Below are 26,564 nucleotides of genomic sequence, written 5' to 3'. Positions count from 1 at the left end.
CACACTTAGCTAATAAGTATCCTAGCATTCCTTTCCTGCTACAAATCAAAGCTGCATTGCAGGACTGCTTGGCTGGTGGAAAATATTAACCGGCAGAAAATCGCCACGCTTTTAACTAAAATGTTGCCAGGCACAGATTAAGGAACAATGGGGAAGAAGGAGGCTTTCTAACCCCGCCAGATGCTAGTAAATTCTGAAAGAAACAAAGAAAGGGGAGGGGGAAAAACCTAACCACCATTCTGGAGTAATGTCGTACCTCAGAGACACACGCAAGCACATGGTGGAACGTTAAGAGAGATCCGGTTACAACAAAGTATGTCCAATTGAGTTTTGCATTCCGCCCAGAGCAGGGAAGGGTTAACAGGAGAGGTTGCATGTTCACTTAGCAGTGGAGATTATGGAATGTTTATCCAGCATTCAGATTTCCTGTTTAAGTGTTTGGATTTCCTGAAATCTCTTCTATCAGCCCAAGGGGTGTCCAGTGAGTGGCCTTGCCACCCCCACCCCCAGCCCCTTTCGGTAGACTTTCCTTCCTGCTGCCTTACCAATTGTATTTGTGTCTCCTTACCGGCCAGGACTTTTATGGATGCAAGTCAAAAACTTTTAGGCTCCCAGAAAACATCTGTGGATCCCTGGACTTTGGATTTTCTTTCAGTTTGAACCAAGAAATCAAATATTAACCCCCAATTCCTGGGAGTTATCACTGCAGCAGCGTGGACCATTTTTTCCCTGTTCAGCTGCCCGTGGGAAAATAATTTTTAACCTTTAATATGGAATGATGGCCTACATTTTGGCGGGCACTTCTGGAATGGGAGATCACTGTGGACAAGTCTTGGTGAGTTATCAACACCGTCTTTAGGGATGCTTAGTCGAGAGACGGGAGTCCAACTTGTGTCTCCGCTCCTTATGTATGGATGTCTTAAATTTCAAATCACAGAGAAAGTGCTTGTTTTTGCTATGTTGATTGTCTCATGTTTTAATTGTCTGCAAACGCTTGCTTTTCCTTGCACAAAATAAATGGTGCTAAGCAATTAACTTCTGCAACGTCAGGAAGGATCACTCTACAAACTTGTACGCTCGGCCCAGAAATCCTTACTCGCATTAGCTTTTAAGAACTGCTCTTGTGAGCAAATTTTTTACAGAGCTGGGCTTGCAAAGAAGCCACATGCTCAAACCCATTGTCTTGATACTGGCAGAAAGTTAAGTTTTCGCATTGAGTCTTACCCACCAGCAAAAAAACCCAAAAAACCCCTAAAACAAAAACACACACAACCTTCTTCAAATAACTATATCATTATGGATGGATGTGATTTGCATTCCTCACAGGCCTGTTGCAAATCAACTCCAGTTCAGTTTTAAAATTTCTCCATAATGTGCATGCCCCATTTATTTCTGTTGTCTTTTCAAATATTTCAGCGCTAAAAGGGGAGACTTGGATCAAATGCAAGAAGGGGCCGTGAAGGGGCCAGGGTTAGCCACAGACATCCTTGCTGAAAAATTAGACAGTAATAAAAGTGTGAATATAAAAATTAGTTCTTTGGCTAACGGCTCAAAATTGTATCTGAATGTTCGAGTGGGAGTGCTCTTTGCATGTAGTGTGTGTGTGTGTGTGTGTTTTAATAGGATCATTATGAAAAATATTGGATGGTCTCCCTCTGTGCTGAAAGGGGGTTCTTAGGTCCAATCCTGTGCATATATCATCTATTGTTACCTGCAACAAAATCAGACCCTAATTATGTGATATTTCACACCATAGAGTTATGTTTAAAATGATATTTTCAACAGTAATCCCGGGAATACTGCTTTTTTTAATTTCTATTTTTATGGAATTTCCATTGTCTCTGGATCAAAAGGGGCCATCTGGTAAAGGGTGGGTTATAAATTTAGCGAATAAATAGATGCAAAGCATGTGGTGCCAAGAATGTGCATTTGGTATAGAGATAACTTTCTTCCACTGATTACCAAGTAATGCTCTCCAAATTCAGGCCACAATCCTAGGCAGCCTTAAGAGGGCAGATTTCACACACGTTGCTTATAGAGTAACCATATGCATTTTCTACTCAGAAGCAGAAGGTCCAGTGAAGTTCATGGGGATTATTGCAGTCATAATGAGCTTCTGGGGTCTCGCCCCCACTGTTTGTTGGCATGCGTCTGTCAGAGACAGAAATGCAGTTTTAGATGAGCCAGCATCAGATTTGGAAAGGGAGGCAGAGCCAAGATTGCATTTGAAAGTTGTGCTGTTTGTGTGCCCTGTAAACAGATGTGTTCTTCCAGAAATACATTTCACACACATACCCACCAGTGTGAAGCCTTGAGAATGATTTTTGGGGGGACAGAAGTGTGGTGGAGAAGACCTGATCAGGGACAGTGGTTCTTATTTCCATCTCCTTCCACCATCTCAGTTTAGAGACAAAGCGATCAGCAGAGGTGGTAGTGAGACCAGAATGGGTCTAAGGTTTTGTGTGTGTGTTTTTACAGTGGTACCTCGGGTTAAGTACTTAATTCATTCCAGAGGTCTATTTTTAACCTGAAACTGTTCTTAACCTGAAGCACCACTTTAGCTAATGGGGCCTCCTGCTGCCGCCACGCCGCCGGAGCACGATTTCTGTTCTCATCCTGAAGCAAAGTTCTTAACCTGAAGCACTATTTCGGGGTTAGCAGAGTCTGTAACCTGAAGCGCATGTAACCTGAAGCGTATGTAGCCCGAGGTACCACTGTAATGCCTTTTTACAACTTTTATACACACACATCATACCGTATCCTTCATTTATCCCTTTTCCTAGGACTTCCCAGTCCACCTTTCCATGGCGTTCTAAGCAAACCTTGGTCAGCTGCATATCCTGATATTCCACCCGTTTTTTCTCTCAAATCTTCTTTTATTTGATATTATCTTCTGCTCATATGTTAACTCCTACATGTAGGTTAAACTGAATAGTGTACCCTCTAAGATATTCTCCAAACACTTCCACTCTTATCTAGGACTCATCCGTATGTTTTCGTTTCACAGTCATAGATACTAGTTCTGTGTGTTCTTTTGTAAAAGGTAAAGGGTCCCCTGACCATTAGGTCCAGTTGTGATCGACTCTGGGGTTGCAGCGCTCATCTCGTTTTATTGGCCGAGGGAGCTGGCGTACAGCTTCTGGGTCATGTGGCCAGCATGACGAAGCCGCTTCTAGCAAACCAGAGCAGCGCACGGAAACGCCGTTTACCTTCCCGCCGTTGTGGTACCTATTTATCTATTTGCACTTTGAGGTGCTTTTGAACTGCTAGGTTGGTAGGAGCAGGGACTGAACAGCGGGAGGTCACCCCATCGCGGGGATTCGAACCGCGGAACTTCTGATCAGCAAGTCCTAGGCTCTGTGGTTTAACCCACAGCGCCACCTGCGTCCCTGTATAGTTTTGTAGGTACCTCTTTTACTTTCCATTTTTTGTCATATACCGTTCCAGCTGCAGCTGTCGCATATAGAAAGAGTTTGAGTGGCTTCTTTGAAATATTATCACTCATTATCCCTAGTGGCAAGGCTTCAGGTCTTTTGGGAAATGCAACAAATCAGGCCATTGGTCCATCTAACTCAGTACTGTCGACACTGGCTGGCAGCAACAGCTCTCTGGGCTTTCAGACTGGCGCTACCCAGAGATGTTGGGGATTGAACCTTCAGCAGATGCTACTAGTCATGATGGCTGGGTGCTCTCTCCGTGTGAAGGTTGAACAGAGCTTCAAAATCCCATCCTTAACAGCAAAATTTAAAGCTTAGGAATGAGGCTGCAAAGTCTTGTTTTGAGCAAGGCTAGTTATGAAGTTAGCTGGCTTTCCCTTTCTTACCATGCTTAACAAAGATTCAGGCAGCAACTTGGGAAGTAAGTTTAAAAATATAATTTACTTACAACCTTGCATTGGCTCGCAGCAACAGCAGCAGTTAAAAACTATGCAGGCAAAATACTTCTATCTATATTTATGGTATAGCCAGAATCAGGCAGCAACTTGGGAAGTAAGTTTAAAAAATACAATTTACTTACTTATAATATTAGGGACGTGGGTGGCGCTGTGGGTTAAACCATAGAACATAGGACTTGCCGATCAGAAGGTCGGCGGTTTGAATCCCCGTGACGGGGTGAGCTCCTGTTGCTCGGTCCCTGCTCCTGCCAACCTAGAAGTTCGAAAGCACGTCAAAGTGCAAGTAGATAAATAGGTACCACTCCGGCGGGAAGGTAAATGGCATTTCCATGCGCTGCTCTGGTTCGCCAGAAGCGGCTTAGTCATGCTGGCCACATGACCCAGAAGCTATAAGCCGGCTCCTTCGGCCAGTAAAGCGAGATGAGCGCTGCAACCCCAGAGTTGGCCATGACTGGACCTAATGGTCAGGGGTCCCTTTACCTTTAAAGAGATATTTAAAAAATAAGTGTTGCAATTTGAATTCGGTCGCAGCATTTGAGCAAGCTTTGTAAATAATTAAAGATATAAGAGTAAGAATAGACATGTCTACACAGATGTTTATTATTAATACATTGATAATTCAAGGCAATAGGTTTATTAGAGTGAAAGAACGTTGAAAAGGACGGGAAGTCAAACTACGTAACAAACTTACGATTTCTTTTACATTTCTTTGAATTTTATCTTGATAATTTGGATATATAGATGCAGTGGACGCTCGGGTTGCGAACGTGATCCTTTCAGGATGCATGTTTGCAACCCACAGTGTTCGCAACCCGGATCGGCGCATCAGCAGAGCACGATTTAGCGCTTCTGCGCATGCGCGACCGCCAAAACCCGGAAGTAACCCGTTCTGGTACTTCCAGGTTTCGGTGGGTGCGTAACCCGAAAAAGCGCAACCTAAGCGGCTGTAACCCAAGGTATGACTGTAATGATTTGTCTTGGATGTATGGATGCAATTATGACAAATAAAGCATAAAAGGGGGGGGCACATGGCCAATTTGGCTTAGTGCAGCAGTGTAACCTGGCAGGCCTAAGCAGGCAATGGATGCTGCATGCCATATATTTGATTGAACCAGCCTGTTCCCTGGCAGAAGGTTTCTAGGGTGTGTGTGTTTTTCCCCCCCTGGGAGGGAGTTTACTAAGTGCTACCATCTCCATGTGTTAGCCCTGATCTCATATCGCCCACACTAATTTTTCAGGAGGGACAAGTGGATGATTCTCCAATGTCCTCAAAAATAGCTTTAACAAAGCAGGTCATCTGAATGTGGTTGCTTGCTGTGGGTTTGGCATATGGTGTTTGGGGGCAGCACAAATGGGAAAGGAGGGAAAAAAAGAGTGTGGATTGCAGTATAAGCTGTTTTCCTTTCCCCGAAACTTGTGACTGTGCCATTTTTATAGCAGGAAGGGAGGAGAGAGAGCAGGCAGCACTGTAGATATGGAAAACGGAGGCTCGTTTTTGAAATGGGGCTACTGGAGCGTAAGCTGACACATGGAACTTTGTTCCTGTGTTCAGCCCTGGTAAAACTCTGCAGAATGTCCGTTCCTCATGCCTCAGCAAGAGCCAATGTACACAATATGCTCCATAGCTTCCAACATTTCTCCGGTGAAAATAGGAATGTCCTATTATTTAATAACAATAATAATAATAATAATAATAATAATAATAATAATAGGTAAAGGGACCCCTGACCATTAGGTCCTGTCGTGGCCAACTCTGGGGTTGCGGCGCTCATCTCGCGCCGGTGTACAGCTTCCGGGTTATGTGGCCAGCATGACTAAGCCACTTCTGGCGAACCAGAGCAGCACACGGAAACGCCGTTTACCTTCCCGCCGGAGCAGTACCTATTTATCTACTTGCACTTTGACATGCTTTCGAACAGCTAGGTTGGCAGGAGCAGTGACCGAACAATGGGAGCTCGCCCTGTTACGGGGATTCGAACCGCCGACCTTTTGATTGGCAAGTCCTAGGCTCTGTGGTTTAACTCACAGCGCCACCCGCGTCCCTAATAATAATAAATAGCAGTGTTTTATTCTGTGGGTACTCAAGGATACGCAATAGTGGTATCTCTCTTTTGTTGCTGTTAAAAAGTGTGGCACCTAATGTAACAACTCCATGTTTTCTTGAAAAACGCACACAGTGAATAATAGCAACTTTATTATTTGTAGCCCACTCATCGGACTGGGTTCCCCAGCCACTCTGGGCAGCTTCCACCATACACGTATAAAAACATAATAACACATTAAACTAAAAAAAAAACCCTTCCCTATACAGGGTTGCCTTCAGATGCCTTCTAAAGGTTGTATAGTTACTTATCTCCTTGGCTCTAGGGTCGCATAACTCCATACCCTGCAATGTTTCTCCGATAAAAATAAGGACGTCCTACATAAGGAAGTCCTAGGCTCTGTGGTTTAACCCACAGTGCCACCCGCATCCCCGTAATATTCCTTGGACAACCATTATTTGCTAGCAAAAGATGGCCTTCTTGAGGGATCAGAGGATCATTCTGGAGGGATGCTGAATATCTGGGGTTCTTCAGAGTCTCTTTGATCTGGAAGTCTGGCAAGAGTAGCCTTTGTACAGGGACAATGCCGAGTGCTTCTGGTTTCGATTAGGCTGAATGCACTGTGGGAATAAGCTTTCTGGTGGTATTTTGGTATTTCCTCTCCAAGTCACACCGTACGAGAGGAAATGTGGCAGAACAGTGTTTGCTCTTTTTCTCTCCCCTTGTCACATTTGTGTTCTTTACTGTATGAGTGCAATGAATCCTTGCAGGTAATTCAGCGGTGGAGGTGAGATTAAGTCAGAGCTGGGCAGATATTTGAGATTTCAAGCTTGTGGAATCTCTTCTTGAGAGGCCTGCTTCAAATTTTTCAGACAGCCATCTTGCAAAGGAATGTGGATGTGGGCGGGGAGAAAATCATTAGTCTCCCGCATCAAATTTTAGGGCCATGGGAACATGCATGCCTTTGACAAGTCACTCTGTCTCTCTCATATGAACTCAAAATGAAAACCCCAAAGTTTAAAAAGCAAACACCAAATCTGGACTAACAAACAACATTTCAGGGGATGGGTGTCGATCGCTTTCCCTCTTCATCATCCCCGCCCCCGCTGCTGTTTCTCTTGATTTTGCTCAGCTCTGAAGATCTAATGCCTAGTTTTGGAGATTGCCAAGGCCTTCCTTCTCTCTTTTCTGGCATTAATTCCAGAAACAAGAAACAGGAAGCATGCATGACTCGCCACACATAGGAAAATGCAGTGCTGATGCTGTAGCCATGAATAGTTTCCCTATGGTGAGGCCACCTGGGAAGGCTCCCCTCCAAATGTGCATATTCATTATCATTTGTGTTCTTGATGCCACCAGAGCAATCATAGCTAATCTCACTTTCAACACTATTTGTACCTGCAAATGTTTTGAGGATGCCGTATTTCTTCATTTTCCATTGATGCATATCCTGTAACTTCCTGATGAGATCTGCTCACTTCTCGTACCTTAAATGTTCAGGGGGGTGTTTTGGTTCTGGTTTTGTTTTTTGTCCTGCTGTTGTCACTCTATAGCTGCTTTAGAAAGCAGTGATGTGGTAGCATTGCAGGAGCATTGCAGAAAATCTCCTAGGGAGCAACCCAGTGTCAACTGGAGTGGTAACATTCAAAGCTAAGCAGAGTCCTCCTCCCAAAAAAATCAGGTTTTTTTTTATTTTCCGCACCCCACCTTTCATTTGACAGCTAGTTTGTTTAAAACATTTTGAAAGCACTTGATATTTTTTAAACCTCTAAGCAGCGTACGACGTGAAAGCCCATGCTGAGGAGGGCAACCAAGATGATCAACGGTCTGGAAGCCAAGCCTGATGAGGAATGGTTGAAAGAGCTGGGTATGTTTAGCCTGGAAAAGAGGAGACTGAGAAGAGAGAAGATAGCCATATTCAAATATCTCAAGGGCTGCCACATGGAAGATGGAGCTAGCTTGTTTTCTCCTGCTCTGGAGAGTAGGACTCGAACCCATGACTTCAAGTTGCAAGAAATGAGATTCCGACTAAACATCAGGAAGAACTTTCTGACAGCAAGAGCTGTTCAACAGTGGAACGGACTCCCTCGGGAGGTGGTGGACTCTCCTTCCTTTTTTTTTTTTTTATAATATATTTATTAAAGTTTTCAAATAAAGCATATATTAGATAAGCACTTATCATTGTCCATTTAACATCTCTCAATTATTACATGGGACTCCCCCACACCTCCCGCATACACTTACATCATTATTAAATTAGTTTCAAACAAATTATCATTTAATTCATCTTAATTAATAATCTTAATTTGGTTTGACATATAATTCAACCTTAAATCTAATTTAATGGTAGACAATTGTCTGCACTGGCATCCAATTCAGCACTCAGCCAAATTACAATATTTTTGTAAATAAATCTTAAATTTCCTCCAGTCTTCTTCCATCCTTTCTTCTCCCTGGTCTCGAATTCTGCCGGTCATCTCGGCTAATTGCATATAGTCCATCAGTTGCATCTGCCATTCTTCCACAGTGGGTAGCTCCTGAGTTTTCCAATTCTTGGCAATTAATATTCTTGCTGCTGTTGTTGCGTACAAAAAGAATGTTCTGTCCTCTTTTAACACACTCTGGCCGACAATACCCAGGAGAAAGGCCTCTGATTTCTTAGTGAAGGTGTATTTAAACACCTTTTTTAATTCATTATATATCTTCTCCCAAAAGGCCTTCACTCTAGGGCAGGTCCACCAGAGGTGAAAAAATGTTCCTTCATTTTCCTTACATTTCCAACATTTGCTATCAGACGAATGGTATATTTTAGCCAGTTTAACAGGAGTCATGTACCATCTATACATCATTTTCATCACATTTTCCTTCAACGCATTACATGCAGTGAAGTTCAGCCCAGAGGTCCACAACCTTTCCCAATCTTCAAACATAATATTATACCCAATATCCTGCGCCCATTTTATCATTGTTGATTTTACCATTTCGTCATGTGTGTTCCATTTCAGCAGCAAGTTATACATTCTTGAAAGTACCTTAGTCTTAGGTTCTAACAGTTCAGTTTCTAACTTTGACTTTTCCACTTGGAATCCTAGCTTTTTGTCATTTTTAAACACTTCTTTAATCTGAGCATAGTGTAACCAGTCTCGCACTTTGTCTCTCATCTTTTCTAAACTCTGCAATTTCCAGTTGTCACCATCCTTTTCTATTATCTCCCAATATTTTGGCCAGTTGGCCTCCATATTGGCTCTTTTCCGAGCCTTAGCCTCCAGGGGTGACAGCCACCTCGGAGTTTTATTCTCCAGTAAGTCTTTATATTTTGTCCAGACATTAAAGACTGATTTTCTGACAATATGGTTCTTGAAGGCCTTATTTATCTTAGCTTTATCATACCATAAATATGCATGCCATCCAAACGCATTATTAAAACCTTCCAGGTGGACTCTCCTTCCTTGGAGGTTTTTAAGCAGAGGTTGAATCTGTCATGGGTGCTTTAGCTGAGATTCCTGCACTGAAGGGGGTTGGAGTAGATGACCCTCAGCGCCCCTTCCAACTCTACAATTCTATGATTCTAAGGCAGCTTTCCAGGTTTCCAGGTTTTTAAACAGAGGTTGGATGGCCATCTTTCAGGGATGCTTTAGCTGAGATTCCTGCATTGCAGAGAGTTGGACTCCTGGGGTCCCTTCCATCTGCAGAACTCTATGATTCTATGGTCCGTGGCTCTTACCTGGATCTAGAGACGGGTGTGTAGAAATCTCTGGCTTTTCTGTTGTCTACTGTAAAAGGTCAGACAGATATCTGTGGTTCCACCTACTTATGTCTCTGGCCTCAGTGGCGTTTGTCCCAACCGCTGTAGATTTCTTATAAGGCACTGCGGCCTCCAGGAGAGCTCTTCTTACGTAAGTGACTATTTACAAGTCTTCTGTAAAGGAATGCCCTTGTTTCTCTAGGAACAGGATGCAACATAAGCTGGCTCCTCTGCCGTATTATTGGAGTGCTACCACTGGCAACTGGAAGGGGGGGGACACATTTCTATTGCTCTTTGCTAAAGGAGATTTATGGTAACTGCGACACATGCACATACCACCAGTAGGAATTGAATTGGGAGCTAACCGCCAGTCTTTTCCAAGATGTGGGAAAGTCACTCCCAAGAAGTTGACTTTTAAGTGTTTGCAGACTGAGCAGCTCCCTGGACAGGAAAAGCTTTTCTTTGTGTTGGCAAAACGCAGATGCAGGAAACCGAGCGCATTCCACAGCAACCTCCTGGCAAAAAGATGTTCCTCTTTTATCATTTGGACCAAATCTGCAGTCTGCGCACCCGAAAAGAGCTTGGCTGTTGTTCTCGATTGCTGTAAAACCTTCGTTCGGTCCTTGGTTTGAAGAGTGAATTGAGGAATGCTAAAGAGGCTGCTAAAGAGGCAATGACAAACCAAGACAACATCTTAAAAAGCAGAGACATCACCTTGCCAACAAAAATCCGTATAGTTAAAGCTATGGTTTTCCCAGTAGTGTTGTATGGAAGTGAGAGCTGGACCATCAAAAAGGCTGATCGCCAAAGAATGGATGCTTTTGAATTATGGTGCTGGAGGAGACTCTTGAGAGTCCCATGGACTGCAAAAAGATCACACCTATCCATTCTGAAGGAAATCAGCCCTGAGTGCTCACTGGAAGGACAGATCCTGAAGCTGAGGCTCCAATACTTTGGCCACCTCATGAGAAGAGAAGACCTCATGAGAAGAGAACATCCCCCTGATGTTGGGAAAGATGGAGGGCACAAGGAGAAGGGGACGACAGAGGATGAGAGGGTTGGACAGTGTTCTCAAAGCTACCAGCATGAGTTTGACAAAATTGCGGGAGGCAGTGGAAGACAGGAGTGCCTGGCGTGCTCTGGTCCATGGGGTCACGAAGAGTCGGACACGACTAAACGACAACAACAAAAAGAGGCTGGTCGAGGGACAGGGTGAATAAACAAACAGGAACAGAGGGCTTGAAAAGTCAAGGAGGCTGCTGTTGTTGTCACATGCCTGTCTCAAGAAACAATGGAGTGCGCCTGCAGGGGTGAAGTCAAAACTGCTGCATTAGCAGCACTGAAGTGACCTCTCCAGGGCACAAGCTTGGTGTGATGGCCTGGGACTCGGGCTCAGACTCGCAACCAGAGGAGTCTAAGTCTGCACCGGATCCTTTGCCTCAGACACCATCTGAACCAAGCCTGGGGCCTGATCCTGAAGACTCCCAGTCTGCACAGGTTCCCCTGCAAGAAGCACCAGCTGGGCCGAGTCAAGGGCCTGAGCCTGCCCTGACTCCAGATACAGGGATTACCCCATTCCCTTCAGCTGGGCCATCACTTACAGCTGCTCCAGTACCAGTTGTGTCAGGGGAGGCTGAGACGGCCCCTGGGTCTAGTAACCCACTGGTGTCTCCTGAGTTGCAAAGACTAAGGTCTGAGAGAAGAAGAGACCTGAGTACTCGTAGGAGGAGTGCTCGCCTTTGGGCGAAACAGGGAGGTGAGTCGCCAGGGGATCAGGACTGGCTGCTACCCTGACAAAGATAAAAGGCTGTCGGACCCCGCCCCAGGTTGTGGGAGCAACATTGCTGTATGCTAGATCCTGCACCTGTCCTTGCCTGGTTTCCTGCCTCGTGTCCTGCCTTGGCCCTTGGCCCTTGGTCAGACTAACTCCTAGTGGAACCTCTGGATTCTGGTCCGGTCCTGGACTGCATTTCATGGGTTACCCCCGGGCCCAGCACACCTGGGCAGTGTGCATGGAGGTTCTGAGCTACCCAGATGACAAGACTCTTGGCCTTAATGGTGTGCTCCAAAGGAAAGCAGAGCAAAATGTTTGGCACCAGCTTGGCTGCAGGAGTTGCCGGAAGGAGGTGTACAAGGCACCATCCAACTGTCTGAGGGACTTCACTTTGGATTTGTGAAGGGTTTCCTCCTCAGCCTTTTCTTCTCCCAGTGATATCCCACAAGGCAGTGGAGTTGTAGGGTCAGAGTTTTCCTTCTCCTAGAATGGACTCCCTTCCCTGGTTGACAAGTCACATCTGCCCCTCACGGTACGTAGAGAAACTGCCTCTTGACCATTGGAAACACTGTTGGTCTTGTCTGTTCAATCCACCAGAGCCTGTCTTCACATGCAAGAAAAGTTCCCTGGAGTTACAAACATCATAATAATAATAATAATAATAATAATAATAATAATAATAATAATAATAATTTGTTATTTATACCCCGCCCATCCGGCTGGGTTTCCCCAGCCACTCTGGGTGGTTTCCAACAGAATATTAAAATACAATAACCTATTAAACATTAAAAGCTTCCCTAAACAGGGCTGCCTTCAGATGTCTTCTAAAAGTCTGGTAGTTGTTCTTCTCTTTGACATCTGGTGGCAGGGCATTCCACAGGGCGGGCGCCACCACCGAGAAGGTCCTCTGCCTGGTTCCCTGTAACTTCACTTCTTGCAGTAGGAACTGCCAGAAGGCCCTCGGCGCTGGACCTCAGTGTCCAGGTAGAACGATGGGGGTGGAGATGCTCCTTCAGGTATACTGGGCCGAAGGCCGTTTAGGGCTTTAAAGGTCAGCACCCGCACTTTGAATTGTGCTCGGAAACGTACTGGGAGTCAGTGTAGGTCTTTCAAGACCGTTGTTATATGGTCTCGGCGGCCACTCGCAGTCACCAGTCTAGCTGCCGCATTCTGGATTAGTTGTAGTTTCCGGGTCACCTTCAAAGGTAGCCCCACGTAGAGCGCATTGCAGTAGTCCAAGCGAGAGATAACTAGAGCATGCACCACTCTGGCAAGACAGACTGCGGGCAGGTAGGGTCTCAGCCTGCGAACCACATGGAGCTGATAAACATAGGAAGCTCCTTATATCACAACAGGCTCTGTGTCCATCTAGGCCAGCATTGTCTACTCTGACCGGCAGCTGCCCTCCATGGTCTCAGGCAGAAACAGAGACTGTGAGAGTGGGGAGACCTTACACTCCTTCACACCCTAATACTTCTAACTGGAGATGCCAGGGATTGAATTTGCAAACTTCTGAATCTTCCAAGATCTATTATTTAAAGACAGTCACATTTTTGTGTGTATGCATTGCATGTATGGATGTGGCTTGGTTTTGTTTTCTCCCTCATTTACTCTGGAATAACTTATTTGATGCAGAAACTCTCTTGGGGCAGATGTCATAACATTCCAGCCCTTCTGCCAATCCAGCAACATGCATCCGCCCCGTGAAGAAAATTCTCCGTTCTCTTGTTTCTTGACTTCTTTACAATTTGTTAAGATATAGCATTTGGAAAGGCGCTTCAGAGTGGTCCCCACAAAAAAAATTGAGATTGACAAAATGAGCCTGAAAAATAAATGAATGAATGACACCGTAGACACCCTTCCGTTTTAAGTACAGTTGCACCTTGGATCCCGAACGTCTTGCAAGTCGAACATTTTGGCTCCCGAATGCCGCAAACCCGGAAGTGAGTGTTCCAGTTTGCAAACATTCTTTGGAACCTGAAATATACTTGGAGTCGAGAGTGGATTTCATGCTCTTTATTCAGTTCATAGTGGTGAGGAGGAATGAAAGTTCCCCCAGAATGTCTGCTTTATATACATTATTTATACAATGGGCACCACGTGATTGGCTAATTCCGGGGTTCTCCTGTAGGCCAATCAGGTTGTGGATTCACTTCTACCTGGAGCTGGATTGGGTGGCTCCTGTGGACCAATCAGACTGCTGCATTCTGAATCCTATTGTTCTAGGACCAATCAGGCTGCTGCATTCTGAAACCTATTGTTCTAGGACCAATCAGGCTGCTGCATTCTGAAACCTATTGTTCTAGGACCAATCAGACTGCTGCATTCTGAATCCTATTGTTCTAGGACCAATCAGGCTGCTGCATTCTGAAACCTATTGTTCTAGGACCAATCAGACTGCTGCATTCTGAATCCTATTGTTCTAGGACCAATCAGACTGCTGCATTTTGGATCCTATTCAACTCAGCCAATCAGAAGCTGCACCTTGGTTTTCGAACGTTTTGGAAGTCGAACTGCCTTCCGGAACAGATTCCCTTTGACTTCCGAGGTACCACTGTACATAGGAAGTTCAGGCAGTCAAAACACAGACAGACTGTTCAGGGGACCTGGGCAGAGGTATCACAGCCACATTTTGATTTGGTTTTTGAACTCCTTGCAAGTAGAAAACTGGTGCCTCAGCAAAAAAAAAAAAAAAACACCACCCCGAATATTTTAGTCCAGCCTGATTATTCACTACGCAACTTTCCTGCTTACATAACAACACCAGCCCAAATGAGAGAGGGAATTGCCATCTGAGGAACTCCAGGGAAGCATGCCTGGCTGCACAGTTTATGAGATGCATATCTCCGTTACGTTTCCTCTCAATAATTGAATGGGTCAGCAGGTGCTCTGCTTATCTCTGCCAAAAGACGGTAACCCAATCTGCAGCGGAGCATAGCAAACACATAACTCGGACAGGGCAGCGGCGACGAATAGCAAAGGGATCTACAACCATCAGCCAACCAAGTGATTTATCATGGCATACGGAGGTGATGATTAATCCTGCCCCAGGCCGAGTTATCTGGAAGTTATTTATTTGAATACCTGCACTTAATGGCAGAGTAATCAAAAGAGCTAAACATCCGGCACGGTGGCTGAGCGATATAGCTATGAATCAGGAGGGCTTCAGCTGTAATCTTTGCCTCCGCCATGAACTTACTCAGCAAGAGGTTCTCTCACAGCCTCCGTTTCTCCATCTGTAGTACGGGGATAATTAAATTGTGTTGTCATAGGGATAACATGAAGACAGTGAATGTGAATGTAGTGCGCTGAACATTTTAAAGTGTCCTGTGCAAGTATAGTGCTGAGTACATGTCATATATTTAAAGCACATCGCTCCCAGCCCAAAGAAACCTGGAAACTATAGTTTACCCTTCACACAGCTATGATTCCCAGCAACCCAAACCAATTGCAGTTACCAGACTTCTTTGGAGAGATGTGCTTTAAACATATAGTGTTTACTCAGTCATTATAGGTCTGTGTGTGTGTTTGTGTACACACATAAACACACACACACATGTATACACACACACACTACATTTACAAGCATATATAAATGCAGTCTATTTCTATATTTACATTACAGTGGTACCTCGAGTTAAGTACTTAATTCATTCTGGAGGTCTGTTCTTAACCTGAAACTGTTTTTAAACTGAAGCACCACTTTAGCTAATGGGGCCTCCCGCTGCCGCCGCACAAATTCTGTTCTCAACCTGAAGCAAAGTTCTTAACCCAAGGTACTATTTCTGGGTTAGCGGAGTCTGTAACCTGAAGCGTATGTAACCCGAGGTACCACTGTATTTATATTCCGACCTATAGCAAAAGTTTTCTGGGTTATGCTCACATATCAGGTTGCAATATAAATAAAGCAAAGCAACAACAACAAAAAATACAATACTGAGGGTGCAAGATTCCAGGGGCTCACCCGGGGTTTGTGTTTCCTTTTGGAAATGAGACACAGCATCCTCACCCCTTTGCCATCTGGCACAGAGCCACCTCGCCTTTGTTTTCTTAATGGCTCATGACGCCAGGCCAATACTTAGAATCATAGAATCATAGAATCATAGAGTTGGAAGAGACCACAAGGGCCATCAAGTCCAACCCCCTGCCAAGCAGGAAACACCATCAGAGCACTCCTGACATATGGTTGTCAAGCCTCTGCTTAAAGACCTCCAAAGAAGGAGACTCCACCACACTCCTTGGCAGCAAATTCCACTGTCGAACAGCTCTTACTGTCAGGAAGTTCTTCCTAATGTTTAGGTGGAATCTTCTTTCTTGTAGTTTCTCGTAGTTTGGAACCATTGCTCCGTGTCCGCTTCTCTGGAGCAGCAGAAAACAACCTTTCTCCCTCCTCTATGTGACATCCTTTTATATATTTGAACATGGCTATCATATCACCCCTTAACCTCCTCTTCTCCAGGCTAAACATGCCCAGCTCCCTTAGCCGTTCCTCATAAGGCATCGTTTCCAGGCCTTTGACCATTTTGGTTGCCCTCCTCTGGACACGTTCCAGTTTGTCAGTGTCCTTCTTGAACTGTGGTGCCCAGAACTGGACACAGTACTCCAGGTGAGGTCTGACCAGAGCAGAATACAGTGGCACTATTACTTCCCTTGATCTAGATGCTATACTCCTATTGATGCAGACCAGAATTGCATTGGCTTTTTTAGCTGCCGCGTCACACTGTTGGCTCATGTCAAGTTTGTGGTCAACCAAGACTCCTAGATCCTTTTCACATGTACTGCTCTCAAGCCAGGTGTCACCCATCTTGTATTTGTGCCTCTCATTTTTTTTGCCCAAGTGCAATACTTTACATTGCACTTGGGCAAAAAAAATGAGAGGCACAAAATGAGAGGCACTTCTCAAGAAACTTCCCTGCAGCTCCAACCGAGGAGGAACTGGCAACTAAAATTGATGGAGTACGCAGAAATGGCAAATAAGAAACCAAGAAGAGAGACTTTTAAAATACAGAATGGGGAGAATTTGTGGACCACTTGAAGAATTTCTGTGAACGACTTAAATCATTATCAGGATTGACATGAAAACGTATAGTAAGAATAAAATAAGGGAATACAAAAGGGAAATTAGTAAACGGCGGAAATGCAGGGGTAAAAGATAAGTAACCGCAGAAAGGGGGGAGGGGGCCGACTTGAAGACTGGGCACTTTATATTGACTGTGCAAACTTTTTCTTTCTAAAAATATTTGTAAACTGGGAAAATGAAAAATTATACACACACATGGAAACTTGCCTGTCTTATATTTTAACATGGCTTTTTTTTAACACTAGCTGTGTTAAAAGGTTTGGCACCCACAAACTTATAACAATATATTAAGCAGATACAGTGGTACCTCGGGTTACAGACGCTTCAGGTTACAGACTCCACTAACCCAGAAATAGTACCTCAGGTTAAGAACTTTGCTTCTCAGGATGAGAACGGAAACCGTGCAGCGGCAGCGGGAGGCCCCATTAGCTAAAGTGGTGCTTCAGGTTAAGAACAGTTTCAGGTTAAGAATGGACCTCCAGAACAAATTAAGTTCTTAATCCGAGGAACTGTAAAGGTTAAGGGACCCCTGACCATTAGGTCCAGTCATGACTGACTCTGGGGTTGCGGCGCTCATCTCGCTCTATAGGCTGAGGGAGCCGGCATACAGCTTCTGGGTCATGTGGCCAGCATGACTAAGCCGCTTCTGGCGAACCAGAGGAGCACATGGAAACGCCGTTTACCTTCCCGCTGGAGTGGTACCTATTTATCTACTTGCACTTTGACGTGCTTTTGAACTGCTAGGTTGGCAGGAGCAGAGACTGAGCAACGGGAGCTCACCCCGTCGTGGGGATTTGAACCGCCGACCTTCTGATCGGCAAGTCCTAGGCTCTGTGGTTTAACCCACAGCGCCGTATTACAAAAACTCCTGCAGGTCTCCACCACCTTCACCTGACAAAGGAACACAGCCCAAACCAGCAGCCCTTGGAACTTCCTACTGCTCAGAGGAACTGGGAAGCATGAGAGAATGCATTATATATAATGCATGTTGTATATAATAAAACGTATTTTATTACAAGTATCGGATCCCTTGACAAGTTAATATAAACACATTATATATTAATATGGCAGTTAATGTAGATCAGCTGAGAACAGGATTGCCAACTTTTCCATCAGCCTCTTTAGCCGCGCATTTGAGATGCAGGAATGAGCATGTGGGACTATCGTTTCCTGCTAATAACTGTTGCAGATCAAGCCATGGTGTGCAGCTACAGAGGCCAGCTGAAATGTTTCCAGCCCCTAATTGAAAATAGACAGTCACAATTCCAAATGCAACAGGATATTATTATTATTATTTCTTTTCTTATTATTTTGCCACAATTAATTTTGATGAGCTGGAACATGTGCAGAGAACATGATGATCAAGCGTCTGGAAGCCAAGCCTGGTTGAAGGAGCTAGGTATGTTTGGCCTGGAAACGAGAAGACTGAGAGGAGATATGAGAGCCATCTTCAAATATCTCAAGGGCTGCCACATGGAAGATGGAACTAGCTTGTTTTCTCCTGCTCTGGAGGGTAGGACTCGAACCCATGACTTCAAGTTGCAAGAAAGGAGATTCCGACTAAACATCAGGAAGAACTTTCTGACAGTAAGAGCTGTTCAACAGCGGAACGGACTCCCTCGGGAGGTGGTGGACTCTCCTTCCTTGGAGGTTTTTAAGCAGAGATTGAATCTGTCATGGGTGCTTTAGCTGAGATTCCTGCATTGAAGGGGGTTGGACTAGATGACCCTCAGCGCCCCTTCCAACTCTACAATTCTATGATTCTAAGGCAGCTTCCCAGGTTTCCATGTAATGGAAGCTAGTGTCCAATGACATTAGGGGAGGCAATGTTCTCCTTTTCTGCCCTAATAAAATGGTGGTTGTTGTTGTTTAATCGTTTAGTTGTGTCCGACTCTTCGTGACCCCATGGACCAGAGCACGCCAGGCACTCCTGTCTTCCACTGCCTCTCGCAATTTGGTCAAACTCATGCTGGTAGCTTTGAGAACACTATCCAACCATCTCATCCTCTGTCGTCCCCTTCTCCTTGTGCCCTCCATCTTTCCCAACATCAGGGTCTTTTCCAGGGAGTCTTCTCTTCTCATGAGGTGGCCAAAGTATTGGAGTCTCAGCTTCAGAATCTGTCCTTCCAGTGAGCACTCAGGGCTGATTTCCTTCAGAATAGACTTCCGGGGTGGCGCCATCGGTAATGGCGGACTCCCTCTGAATTGGAGGGACCAGCTCCGCATGAAACGGGTCTTTTTCGCTACGGCGAAGCGGGGACCCTTCTGGAAATCACAGGCAGATGAAGCCTGTGACCGTGGGACTCGGCGGGCACCCTTAGTGCCCCCCCAACCCGCAAAGGAACCCACTAACGGGCTCCGAAGTGACGAGGGGGAAGTGGCGCGGTGCTGTGAGTCAATTGCTTTTTCTGCGGAGCGAAGCCGTATAGCCGTTACCGGAGAGCGCTGCCTTTTTCCTGGGACAATTTGGCATCTAAAATAACCACCCGTGAGTACTGAAACACTGAATAATTGGACTTGAATTAAGAACTGGCGAAATAGAAAGGAATTTGGACTTAAAATTTACCCTAATTTGGTACTGAAACGGGAAGGTCTAAACAGGAAGTCAGCCTTCCGTTTCCTTGTAGCCAGAACAAAGCAAAGACAACGTAAACTAGAGCTTTGAAAATCACTTTTAAAGGATTGGCTTTCATCATTTAAAATCACTGAACCCCCCTTCAGCAGCAGGAGAAGAAGGGGGATCTTTTTTGGGCTGTTTAAACCTGCAGAAGTGAATTTAAAGCAAAGTAATTTTCCACCGTCCTGATCCTGGAGCGGGGTGTCAGAATTGACGTTTGAAGCTCATTGACCAGAAACAAATGTCTCTGACAGATAGTTAAGACAAGAGAAACATAGTGATTCCATTGTTTCCTTTCGCATTTTAAAAGAACAAATATGGACAAAATATCACAAAAAAGAAACTTTGTTGCTAGAACAACTAGAAGCTTTCCCCCTAGAGGGGGACTGTGAAATTGTAACTAATTCCTGGGAGCTTGCAGCTGTCTCAGATTACAACTGTGGGAAAGGATTTGTGACCTTGCAGGATAATGTCTTCAGAAGCACTGTTGGGTGCTTTTTGTAAAATAAATGCCCTGTTGGATCAGTTAAGCCAGAAGACGGATTTAATGACTAATGCGGCCAGAACCCTTGAACAGGTAGTGGGAAATTATATGGAGCCCACCCAGGAACTAAAACAGGAGTGTGCCATGACAGAACAACTGAAAGAAGAGGATGTTGCTGAATCTTGGGCGCCAGAGACGGAGGGAGCATCGGCCCAGCAGGAACATAAATTTTTGGAGTTGACAAATGAACTTGGAAAAAACCAGACTCGGAAAGATAAAGTTTGGTTAGGTTTGGAAATGGGGGGCTGGATAGACCCCCCTCTACAGGGATATTTGGACTTTTCGAGTCTGGCAATGGGCCGTCTGATGTCTGGAGCTGTGGGGGCTCTCAATTTTGGAGGGAATCTGGAACATGTTTTTAAATACCATATGGAGTCCAGTCTGGTCTATGGAAAAGGGCCTGATTTGTTGAAAAGGGTCCAAAACATTACCAAGCTGGAGTTCCTGAGAATGAAAGGAAAATATGAAGAAGAGCTGCAGAAGGGACATGGAAGAGACTTGAGGGCCTCGGATATAAGGTTACCAGGTTAATGTGCTAGATTAATAGGTTAAAAAGGACTGACAAAGCCCGGGACCAGGAGGAAGGGACGCTGGATGAAGATTGGATTGTTTTTCTCTTTTTTATATATATAATTAAGATTGTTCTATAAAATTAATGAATGTTAGAAAAATGTTGAAATGAAATTACTTGGCTCTTGTAAAAATGGCTAAAGAATTAGGTAAGAATGTTATGGTTAGGAGAAGTTGGTAAAAATAAGATTTAAGTTTTAAACTTTAAGGTTTCTTATATGATAAGATGAAAATAGATTAAGGTAATGTAATGACAGAATATTATGAATTAAGGAAAGGATTTGCTGTGATTATTATTAATCAGGATACAAGAAAAGGGAGGAGGAGGAGGTCAAAGAAAGAAGGTATTGAAAGTGGGGAATCTGAGAATGATGGTTTTATTTTTTATTTTTATTTTTCTGTCTTGTTTTTTCTTTGTGTGTGTGAAATTTATTTTATTTTATTTTATTTTTTAAAAAAACTTTTTTCCAATAAATATCATTTTTTTAAAAAAATGATTTCCTTCAGAATAGATAGGTTTGATCTTCTTGCAGTCCATGGGACTCTCAAGAGTCTCCTCCAGCACCATAATTCAAAAGCGTAAATTCTTTGGCGATCAGCCTTCTTTATGGTCCAGCTCTCACTTCCATACATCACTACTGGGAAAACCATAGCTTGAACTATACGGACCTTTGTTGGCAAGGTGATGTCTCTGCTTGGTTAGCCAACCAAAATGTTCTCAGTAAAGATAGCCAGTTAACAAACTGGCTCCCATGTTCTGCAGCAGCTAACATTTCTGACAGTTTTCCAGTGGTGAACCCACAGGCAATGCAAACTGCAATAATCTAGGATGGATGCGAACCGTGGCCAATAATTATGGGATTGTAAATATTTATATATTGGCCAGACATAAAATTTCTGAGTCAATTTCTCTGCAAGGCATGACCATAAAATACAGCAAATTTGGGACTTACAGCCAGGGATGATTGTATGTTTCTTTCTTTGCATCCAGGAGGACCCATCAAGATGAGCGAACAGCAAGGGGGCCAAAGTTTGTTTCCCAAATTGCATGAGACAAGTGTCCTCTTTCTCTCTGTTATGCTTGTGTCAAGTAATTATTGCCAAAAGAGGGGATAACGTAATGTGGGGGGAATAGATGTAACGCCGGAGAACTTCATATACTGCTTTGACTCAGGAAATGTGATCATCATTTTAATCTGCATTGCAGGGTTCAAAACTGTTGTACATAATCCAAGGCAGTGCCCATTAGTGTCAGCTGCTAGGGATTTGTACAACCTGATCATCCCTGTCTCAGTAGCACACATCAGAAAGTCAATGATGATGATGATGATGATGATGATGATGATGATGATTTATTTATACCCCACCCTTCTGGCTGGGTTTCCCCAGCCACTCTGGGTTGCTCCCAACAGAATTTTAAAAACACAACAAAACATCAAGCATTAAAAACTTCCCTAAACAGGTTTGCCTTCAGAGGTCTTCTAAAAGTCAGATACGTAGTTGCTTATTTCCTTGACATCTGATGGGAGGGTGTTCCACACGGCAGACGCCACCACCGAGAAGGCCCTCTGCCTGGTTCCCTGTACCCTCACTTATCACAGGGAGGGAACCACCAGAAGACCCTCGGTGCTGGATCTCAGTGTCTGGGCTGAACAACACTGGCATCATCCAAATTATTTAATTTGGGTACTAGAGGAGGAGCACAACTTATAGAGCAAGAAGATTATAAAGTGAATTCATTCCCTTCCATTCATTCTCTCTCTGTCTCAAGACTTGGAAGACTTCCCTGAAGGAATTGGTGGGTTCTTAGGGCTGCAGGAATATGCCCTCCTGTTATTTAACCCCCTTCCAGATGTACCATATTTACTTGAGTCTAAAGTGCCATCGAATCTAATGAGCACCTCAATTTTCAGAACCTTGAAATAATAAGAATAAAAGCATTTGCTGGCTAATGTAAATGTGCCATCGAATCTAATGCGCACCTTAATTTCCGCTATGTAATTTGGCCAAAAAGGGTGAGTGTTATATTCGAGTAAATACGGTACTTTTCCTTGTGCATACACAATCCGTACTGTTTGCACCTGTAAAAGTTTCAAGGTAGACAAACTGGTTCATTTCCAGCTGGTCCATATTCCAGACACACTGACCTATTGTGCCACAATACATAAATTAATGAAGCGGGGTTATATGTGGACTCTCAAGGAAAAACCAACCACTGAATGTCACTATTATTGTGTCAATCACATGTCACAAAATATACCTGGAGGGGTGGGAACTACCCTGAAGGGGCCCATAGCCTATATTGCCTATTCTGACTGGTGGTGCTCTCCAAGGTCTCAAGCAGAGGTTTGACCCATTTCCTGTTATTTGACCGTTATAGGTGGAGGCAGGGATAGGGAAGAAATTTGATTCCGATCACATTTAAGCGCAGATTTACCAAATTCACCCTTTCCAGAACAATATGAGAACTGAAACTCCGCCACATCCTTCAAAGTCCGCATTTCCCCCAGTTTTGCAATGTGGTTCTCCATAACGTGTACGAAGACGCATAGATTTGTGCATTAAAATGCATGCGCAAGTGAAAATCGCTTTGCAAAAAAATGTGTATATCTGACAAAATGCACACAAGCCTGAGGATAAACTTGACACAAACAAAGTCCTAAACTGATTTGGAAACGTGGGAAACTGAATTAATAATAATGATGATGGTGGTGGTGGTGGTGGTGGTGTATTTATAGCCCCCCCCCCCATCTGGCTGGGTTTCCCCAGCCACTCTGGGCGGCTCCCAACAGAATATTAGAAAGACGATAAAAGATCAAACATTAAAAACTTCCCTAAATAGGGCTGCTCTCAGATGTCTTTTAAAAGTAAAATAGTTGTTTATTGCCTTGACATCTGGTGGGAGGGCGTTCCACAGGGTGGGCACCACTACCAATAAGGCCCTCTGCCTGGTTCCCTGTAACCTCACTTCTCGCAGGGAGGGAACGGCCAGAAGGCCCTTGGCGCTGGACCTCAGTGTCTGGGCTGGATGATGGGGGTGGAGACGCTTCTTTGGGTATACAGGACCGAGGCCGTTTAGGGCTTTAAATTTAAGGATGGGAAAATGGGAGAAGTTCTCCCATTCCTAACACTACACATTCTGTTTGCAAACCATGTGCTCTTCCTCTAAGTCGCACCTCCCCTTCCCCCTCTCATCCCTGGGGACCATCTTACATTTTTTTACCACTTGCCCCACCACTCAGAGCACCAGATGCTAGCCGCAAATTGCATCTCCATAATTGATATTTTCTTTTCATCTCTGAAAATTCCCCACTCCTATGCTCCAACATCTTCGGAGTATAAAATGATATTTCCACACACACACGCCCGACATTTGTTGAAAACGGCAGTGTGCAAACCAGCCGCACTCCAACCTTTACAAACGGAATTGTTTGCTTACATAGAAAGCAGTACTGTAATTACTCGGGGCTTGCATTATATATCAAGGTCAAAACTCTGTGATTCAAGCCATTGTTTAGGGACAAAAGGGAGTTGTTTTTCTGGCACAGCGGCAGACAGTACTGTAGCAACAAAGTTAACATGGACCCGATACCGTTTTTTCTTTCTTGGCTAACTCCAGTTCAGCGTTGCCAAGAAAGCAGGCTGCTCAGTATTAGAGAGGACAGTAACAAAAGCATTTCCTCTATCTCAGATGCTTAGGCTCTGCGGGGCGATGCTTGCGTAGCCAAAACCCCACTTTCTTTCTTTTTTTCTCCCTCATTGGTTTTTTTTATTAAAGATTTTCTTGATTTACAGAAGTATGTGTAATGTCTCTCGTATTTATTCCATGTAACATTTTTACAAATCAGTTTCATTTGTTGAGACATTAGAAAGAAAAGGGGGGGAGATGGGGGGGTCGGGTGGCGATGTTTCTATTTTGCTTAATGTATGTAGGGTTTGGTGTCAGCGTTACTCGTGCCGGTTCTCTGCTGTCCACTTGTGTTCCTTTGGTGGTGAGAGAGGTTGGGGTTGGCCTAGGGTGTGGTTGTTCATTTGTGGTTGGCTGTGGTGATCTTTGTTTTCATGTGTGAGTGGGGTGGGTGGGTGTTTTGGATCAGATTAGCCATATTGATTTGTATGCTGTTGGTGGATTCTTGTCATTGTCTTGTTGGGCTGTGTATGTGCTAAAGGGGAGCCATACCGGGGTGAAGGTGTCTTCTTCTGTTTGTCCCCGTGTCAATTTCAGTTTATTGGTTAATTTTTCTAGTAGGGCTGTTTCCCATACTATTTGGTACCATTGGTCCATGCTTACTCCTGACAGGTCTCTATAGTGTCTGGTTATGGTGTTTCTGGCTGCTGAAAGTAGGTGGGTTATGAGTGCTTTGTGGTGTAAATGGGCATTCTTGTCTTAGAAGATGTTTAGTAGGGCCAATTCTGGGGTGATGTCTAATATTTGCTTAGTTATTTTACATATTTCTCGTATGGCTGTTGTCCAGAATAGTTGGATTTTGGGGCACTCCCACCACATGTGGAGGTATGTGCCTGTGGAGGTGCACCGTCTCCAGCACACAACAGCAAGTTTGGGGGGACCCTGGGATTTGCAGAAGTGCAACTGTTTTAAAGGAAGGGAAAACTGAGAGCAGAGGACCCCCAACAGCTGAATGAGGAGGGAGGCTGTGTATAATGGTTTGAAAGGCAGCAAGATTGTTTGCACCCTCCTCAGTTCAGACTGAGGTTGGTTTGGAGGAAAACGCATCCAAAGACAGGATTTCATAAGGAACAATAGGATGAATACAGGCCACCTTTCATTTCAAAGGGGCTGAAATTTTAGAAAGAAAAAACTGTAAAGCACAGATTCAATGAAACAGTAATGAGCAACATCTAAACAGGGACTGGGAATTTGTGGCCCTCCAAATGCCGATAGACTACAATTCCCATCATTCTCAGCATTTGGCCACTATGGCTGGGGCTGATAGGATTTGGAGTCTTAACAACATCAGGATTGGGCATAGACTCCTTACCCCATACAGTGGTACCTCGGGTTACAGACACTTCCGCTTACAGACGCTTCAGGTTACAGACTCTGCTAACCCAGAAATAGTACCTCAGGTTAACAACTTTGCTTCAGGTTGAGAACAGAAATTGTGTGGCGGCGGCGCGGCGGCAGCAGGAGGCCCCATTAGCTAAAGTGGTACCTCAGCTTAAGAACAGTTTCAGGTTAAGAACGGACCTCCAGAACAAATTAAGTTCTTAACCCGAGGTACCACTGTATCTGAGAAAGTTCATACAATCTCTGCAAATGAACCCAACAGTTAATAACACACCTGGCCCCCTCTAGACACCCTTTTATTGTTTATTCGTTATTTAAAATATTTGACGTTTTACTATGCTTTTCTATGTGCTGTAAGGCATATGGATGCTGAAACCCAGCCAGATGTGTGGGGTATAAATAATAAAATTATTATTATTATTATTATTATTATTATTACTACTACTACTACTACTACTACTCACAAGTTAGCTCAGTTGGTTAGAGCATGGTGCTGATAAAGCTAAGGTTGCAAGTTGTTCAGATGTTCTGGTGTGTATGCGTGTGTCTTGCTCCCATGCTACAGTGCAAGGATGCCCCAAGGTTACTAAGTTTCTTCTCCAATAACACCTGGAAGGCAAGAGATTGCTGATCCCTGAAGAAGAAGAAGAGTTTGGACTTGATATCTCGCCTTTCACTCTCCTTAAGGAGTCTCAAAGCGGCCAACAATCTCCTTTTCCCTTCCTTGCCCACAACAAACACTCTGTGAGGTGAGTCAGGCTGAGAGACTTCAGAGAAGTGTGACTAGCCCAAGGTCACCCAGCAGCTGCATGTGGAGGAGCGAAGACGCAAACCCGGTTCACCAGATTATGAGTCCACCGCTCTTAACCACTACACCACACTGGCTCCCTAATGCAGCAGCACCGGGAAAGCATCGCAGAAGAACCAATAAGGCTGAATGATGCTTGGACGATCCAGCATAAATCCACCAAACACACAACACGCTGCACGACACATCCACCAAAAACCACCAGTCTAGAGGGGTCCCTGAATATTCCACACAGAGACGTTTGGTCATTGCAGCTAAATGAAGAGGAATAAAACACTCGAATAAGGCCTTGGACCAGATGTCTAGGCAGTTACAGATTATGAAGATGTCAAAGAATAGGCGATTGATGCAACCAGTTCTACTTAAGATAGCAGCCTCTGAACTCATGGTAACCTCTGGTTTGCTCACATGCTCAAGGGGTGAATCAGAGGACAAGGTAATCAAAAAAAGAGTTGGCGAC

General features: G+C 44.4%; 1 protein-coding gene across 3 annotated transcripts in view; it reads left to right on the top strand.

Annotated features, from left to right (window-relative positions):
* Nucleotides 1-416: 416 nt before the first annotated feature.
* The window catches only part of ASAP1 (ArfGAP with SH3 domain, ankyrin repeat and PH domain 1), a 146,898-nt gene continuing 120,750 nt past the window's right edge, over nt 417-26,564 (top strand). The window contains exon 1 of one of the 3 annotated variants that reach the window (XM_083621926.1): nt 417-835. The gene's annotated coding sequence lies outside the window, so the exon portion shown is untranslated. Of the gene's footprint in view, nt 836-25,861; nt 26,046-26,564 lie in introns of those variants that run through there. The other 2 variants (XM_083621923.1, XM_083621927.1) reach the window with 2 other exon arrangements.

The sequence above is a fragment of the Podarcis filfolensis genome (assembly GCF_964270895.1).
Source record: "Podarcis filfolensis genome assembly, chromosome: 7".
NCBI lineage: Eukaryota > Metazoa > Chordata > Lepidosauria > Squamata > Lacertidae > Podarcis > Podarcis filfolensis.
This window is presented reverse-complemented; position numbering and strand designations above follow the sequence as displayed.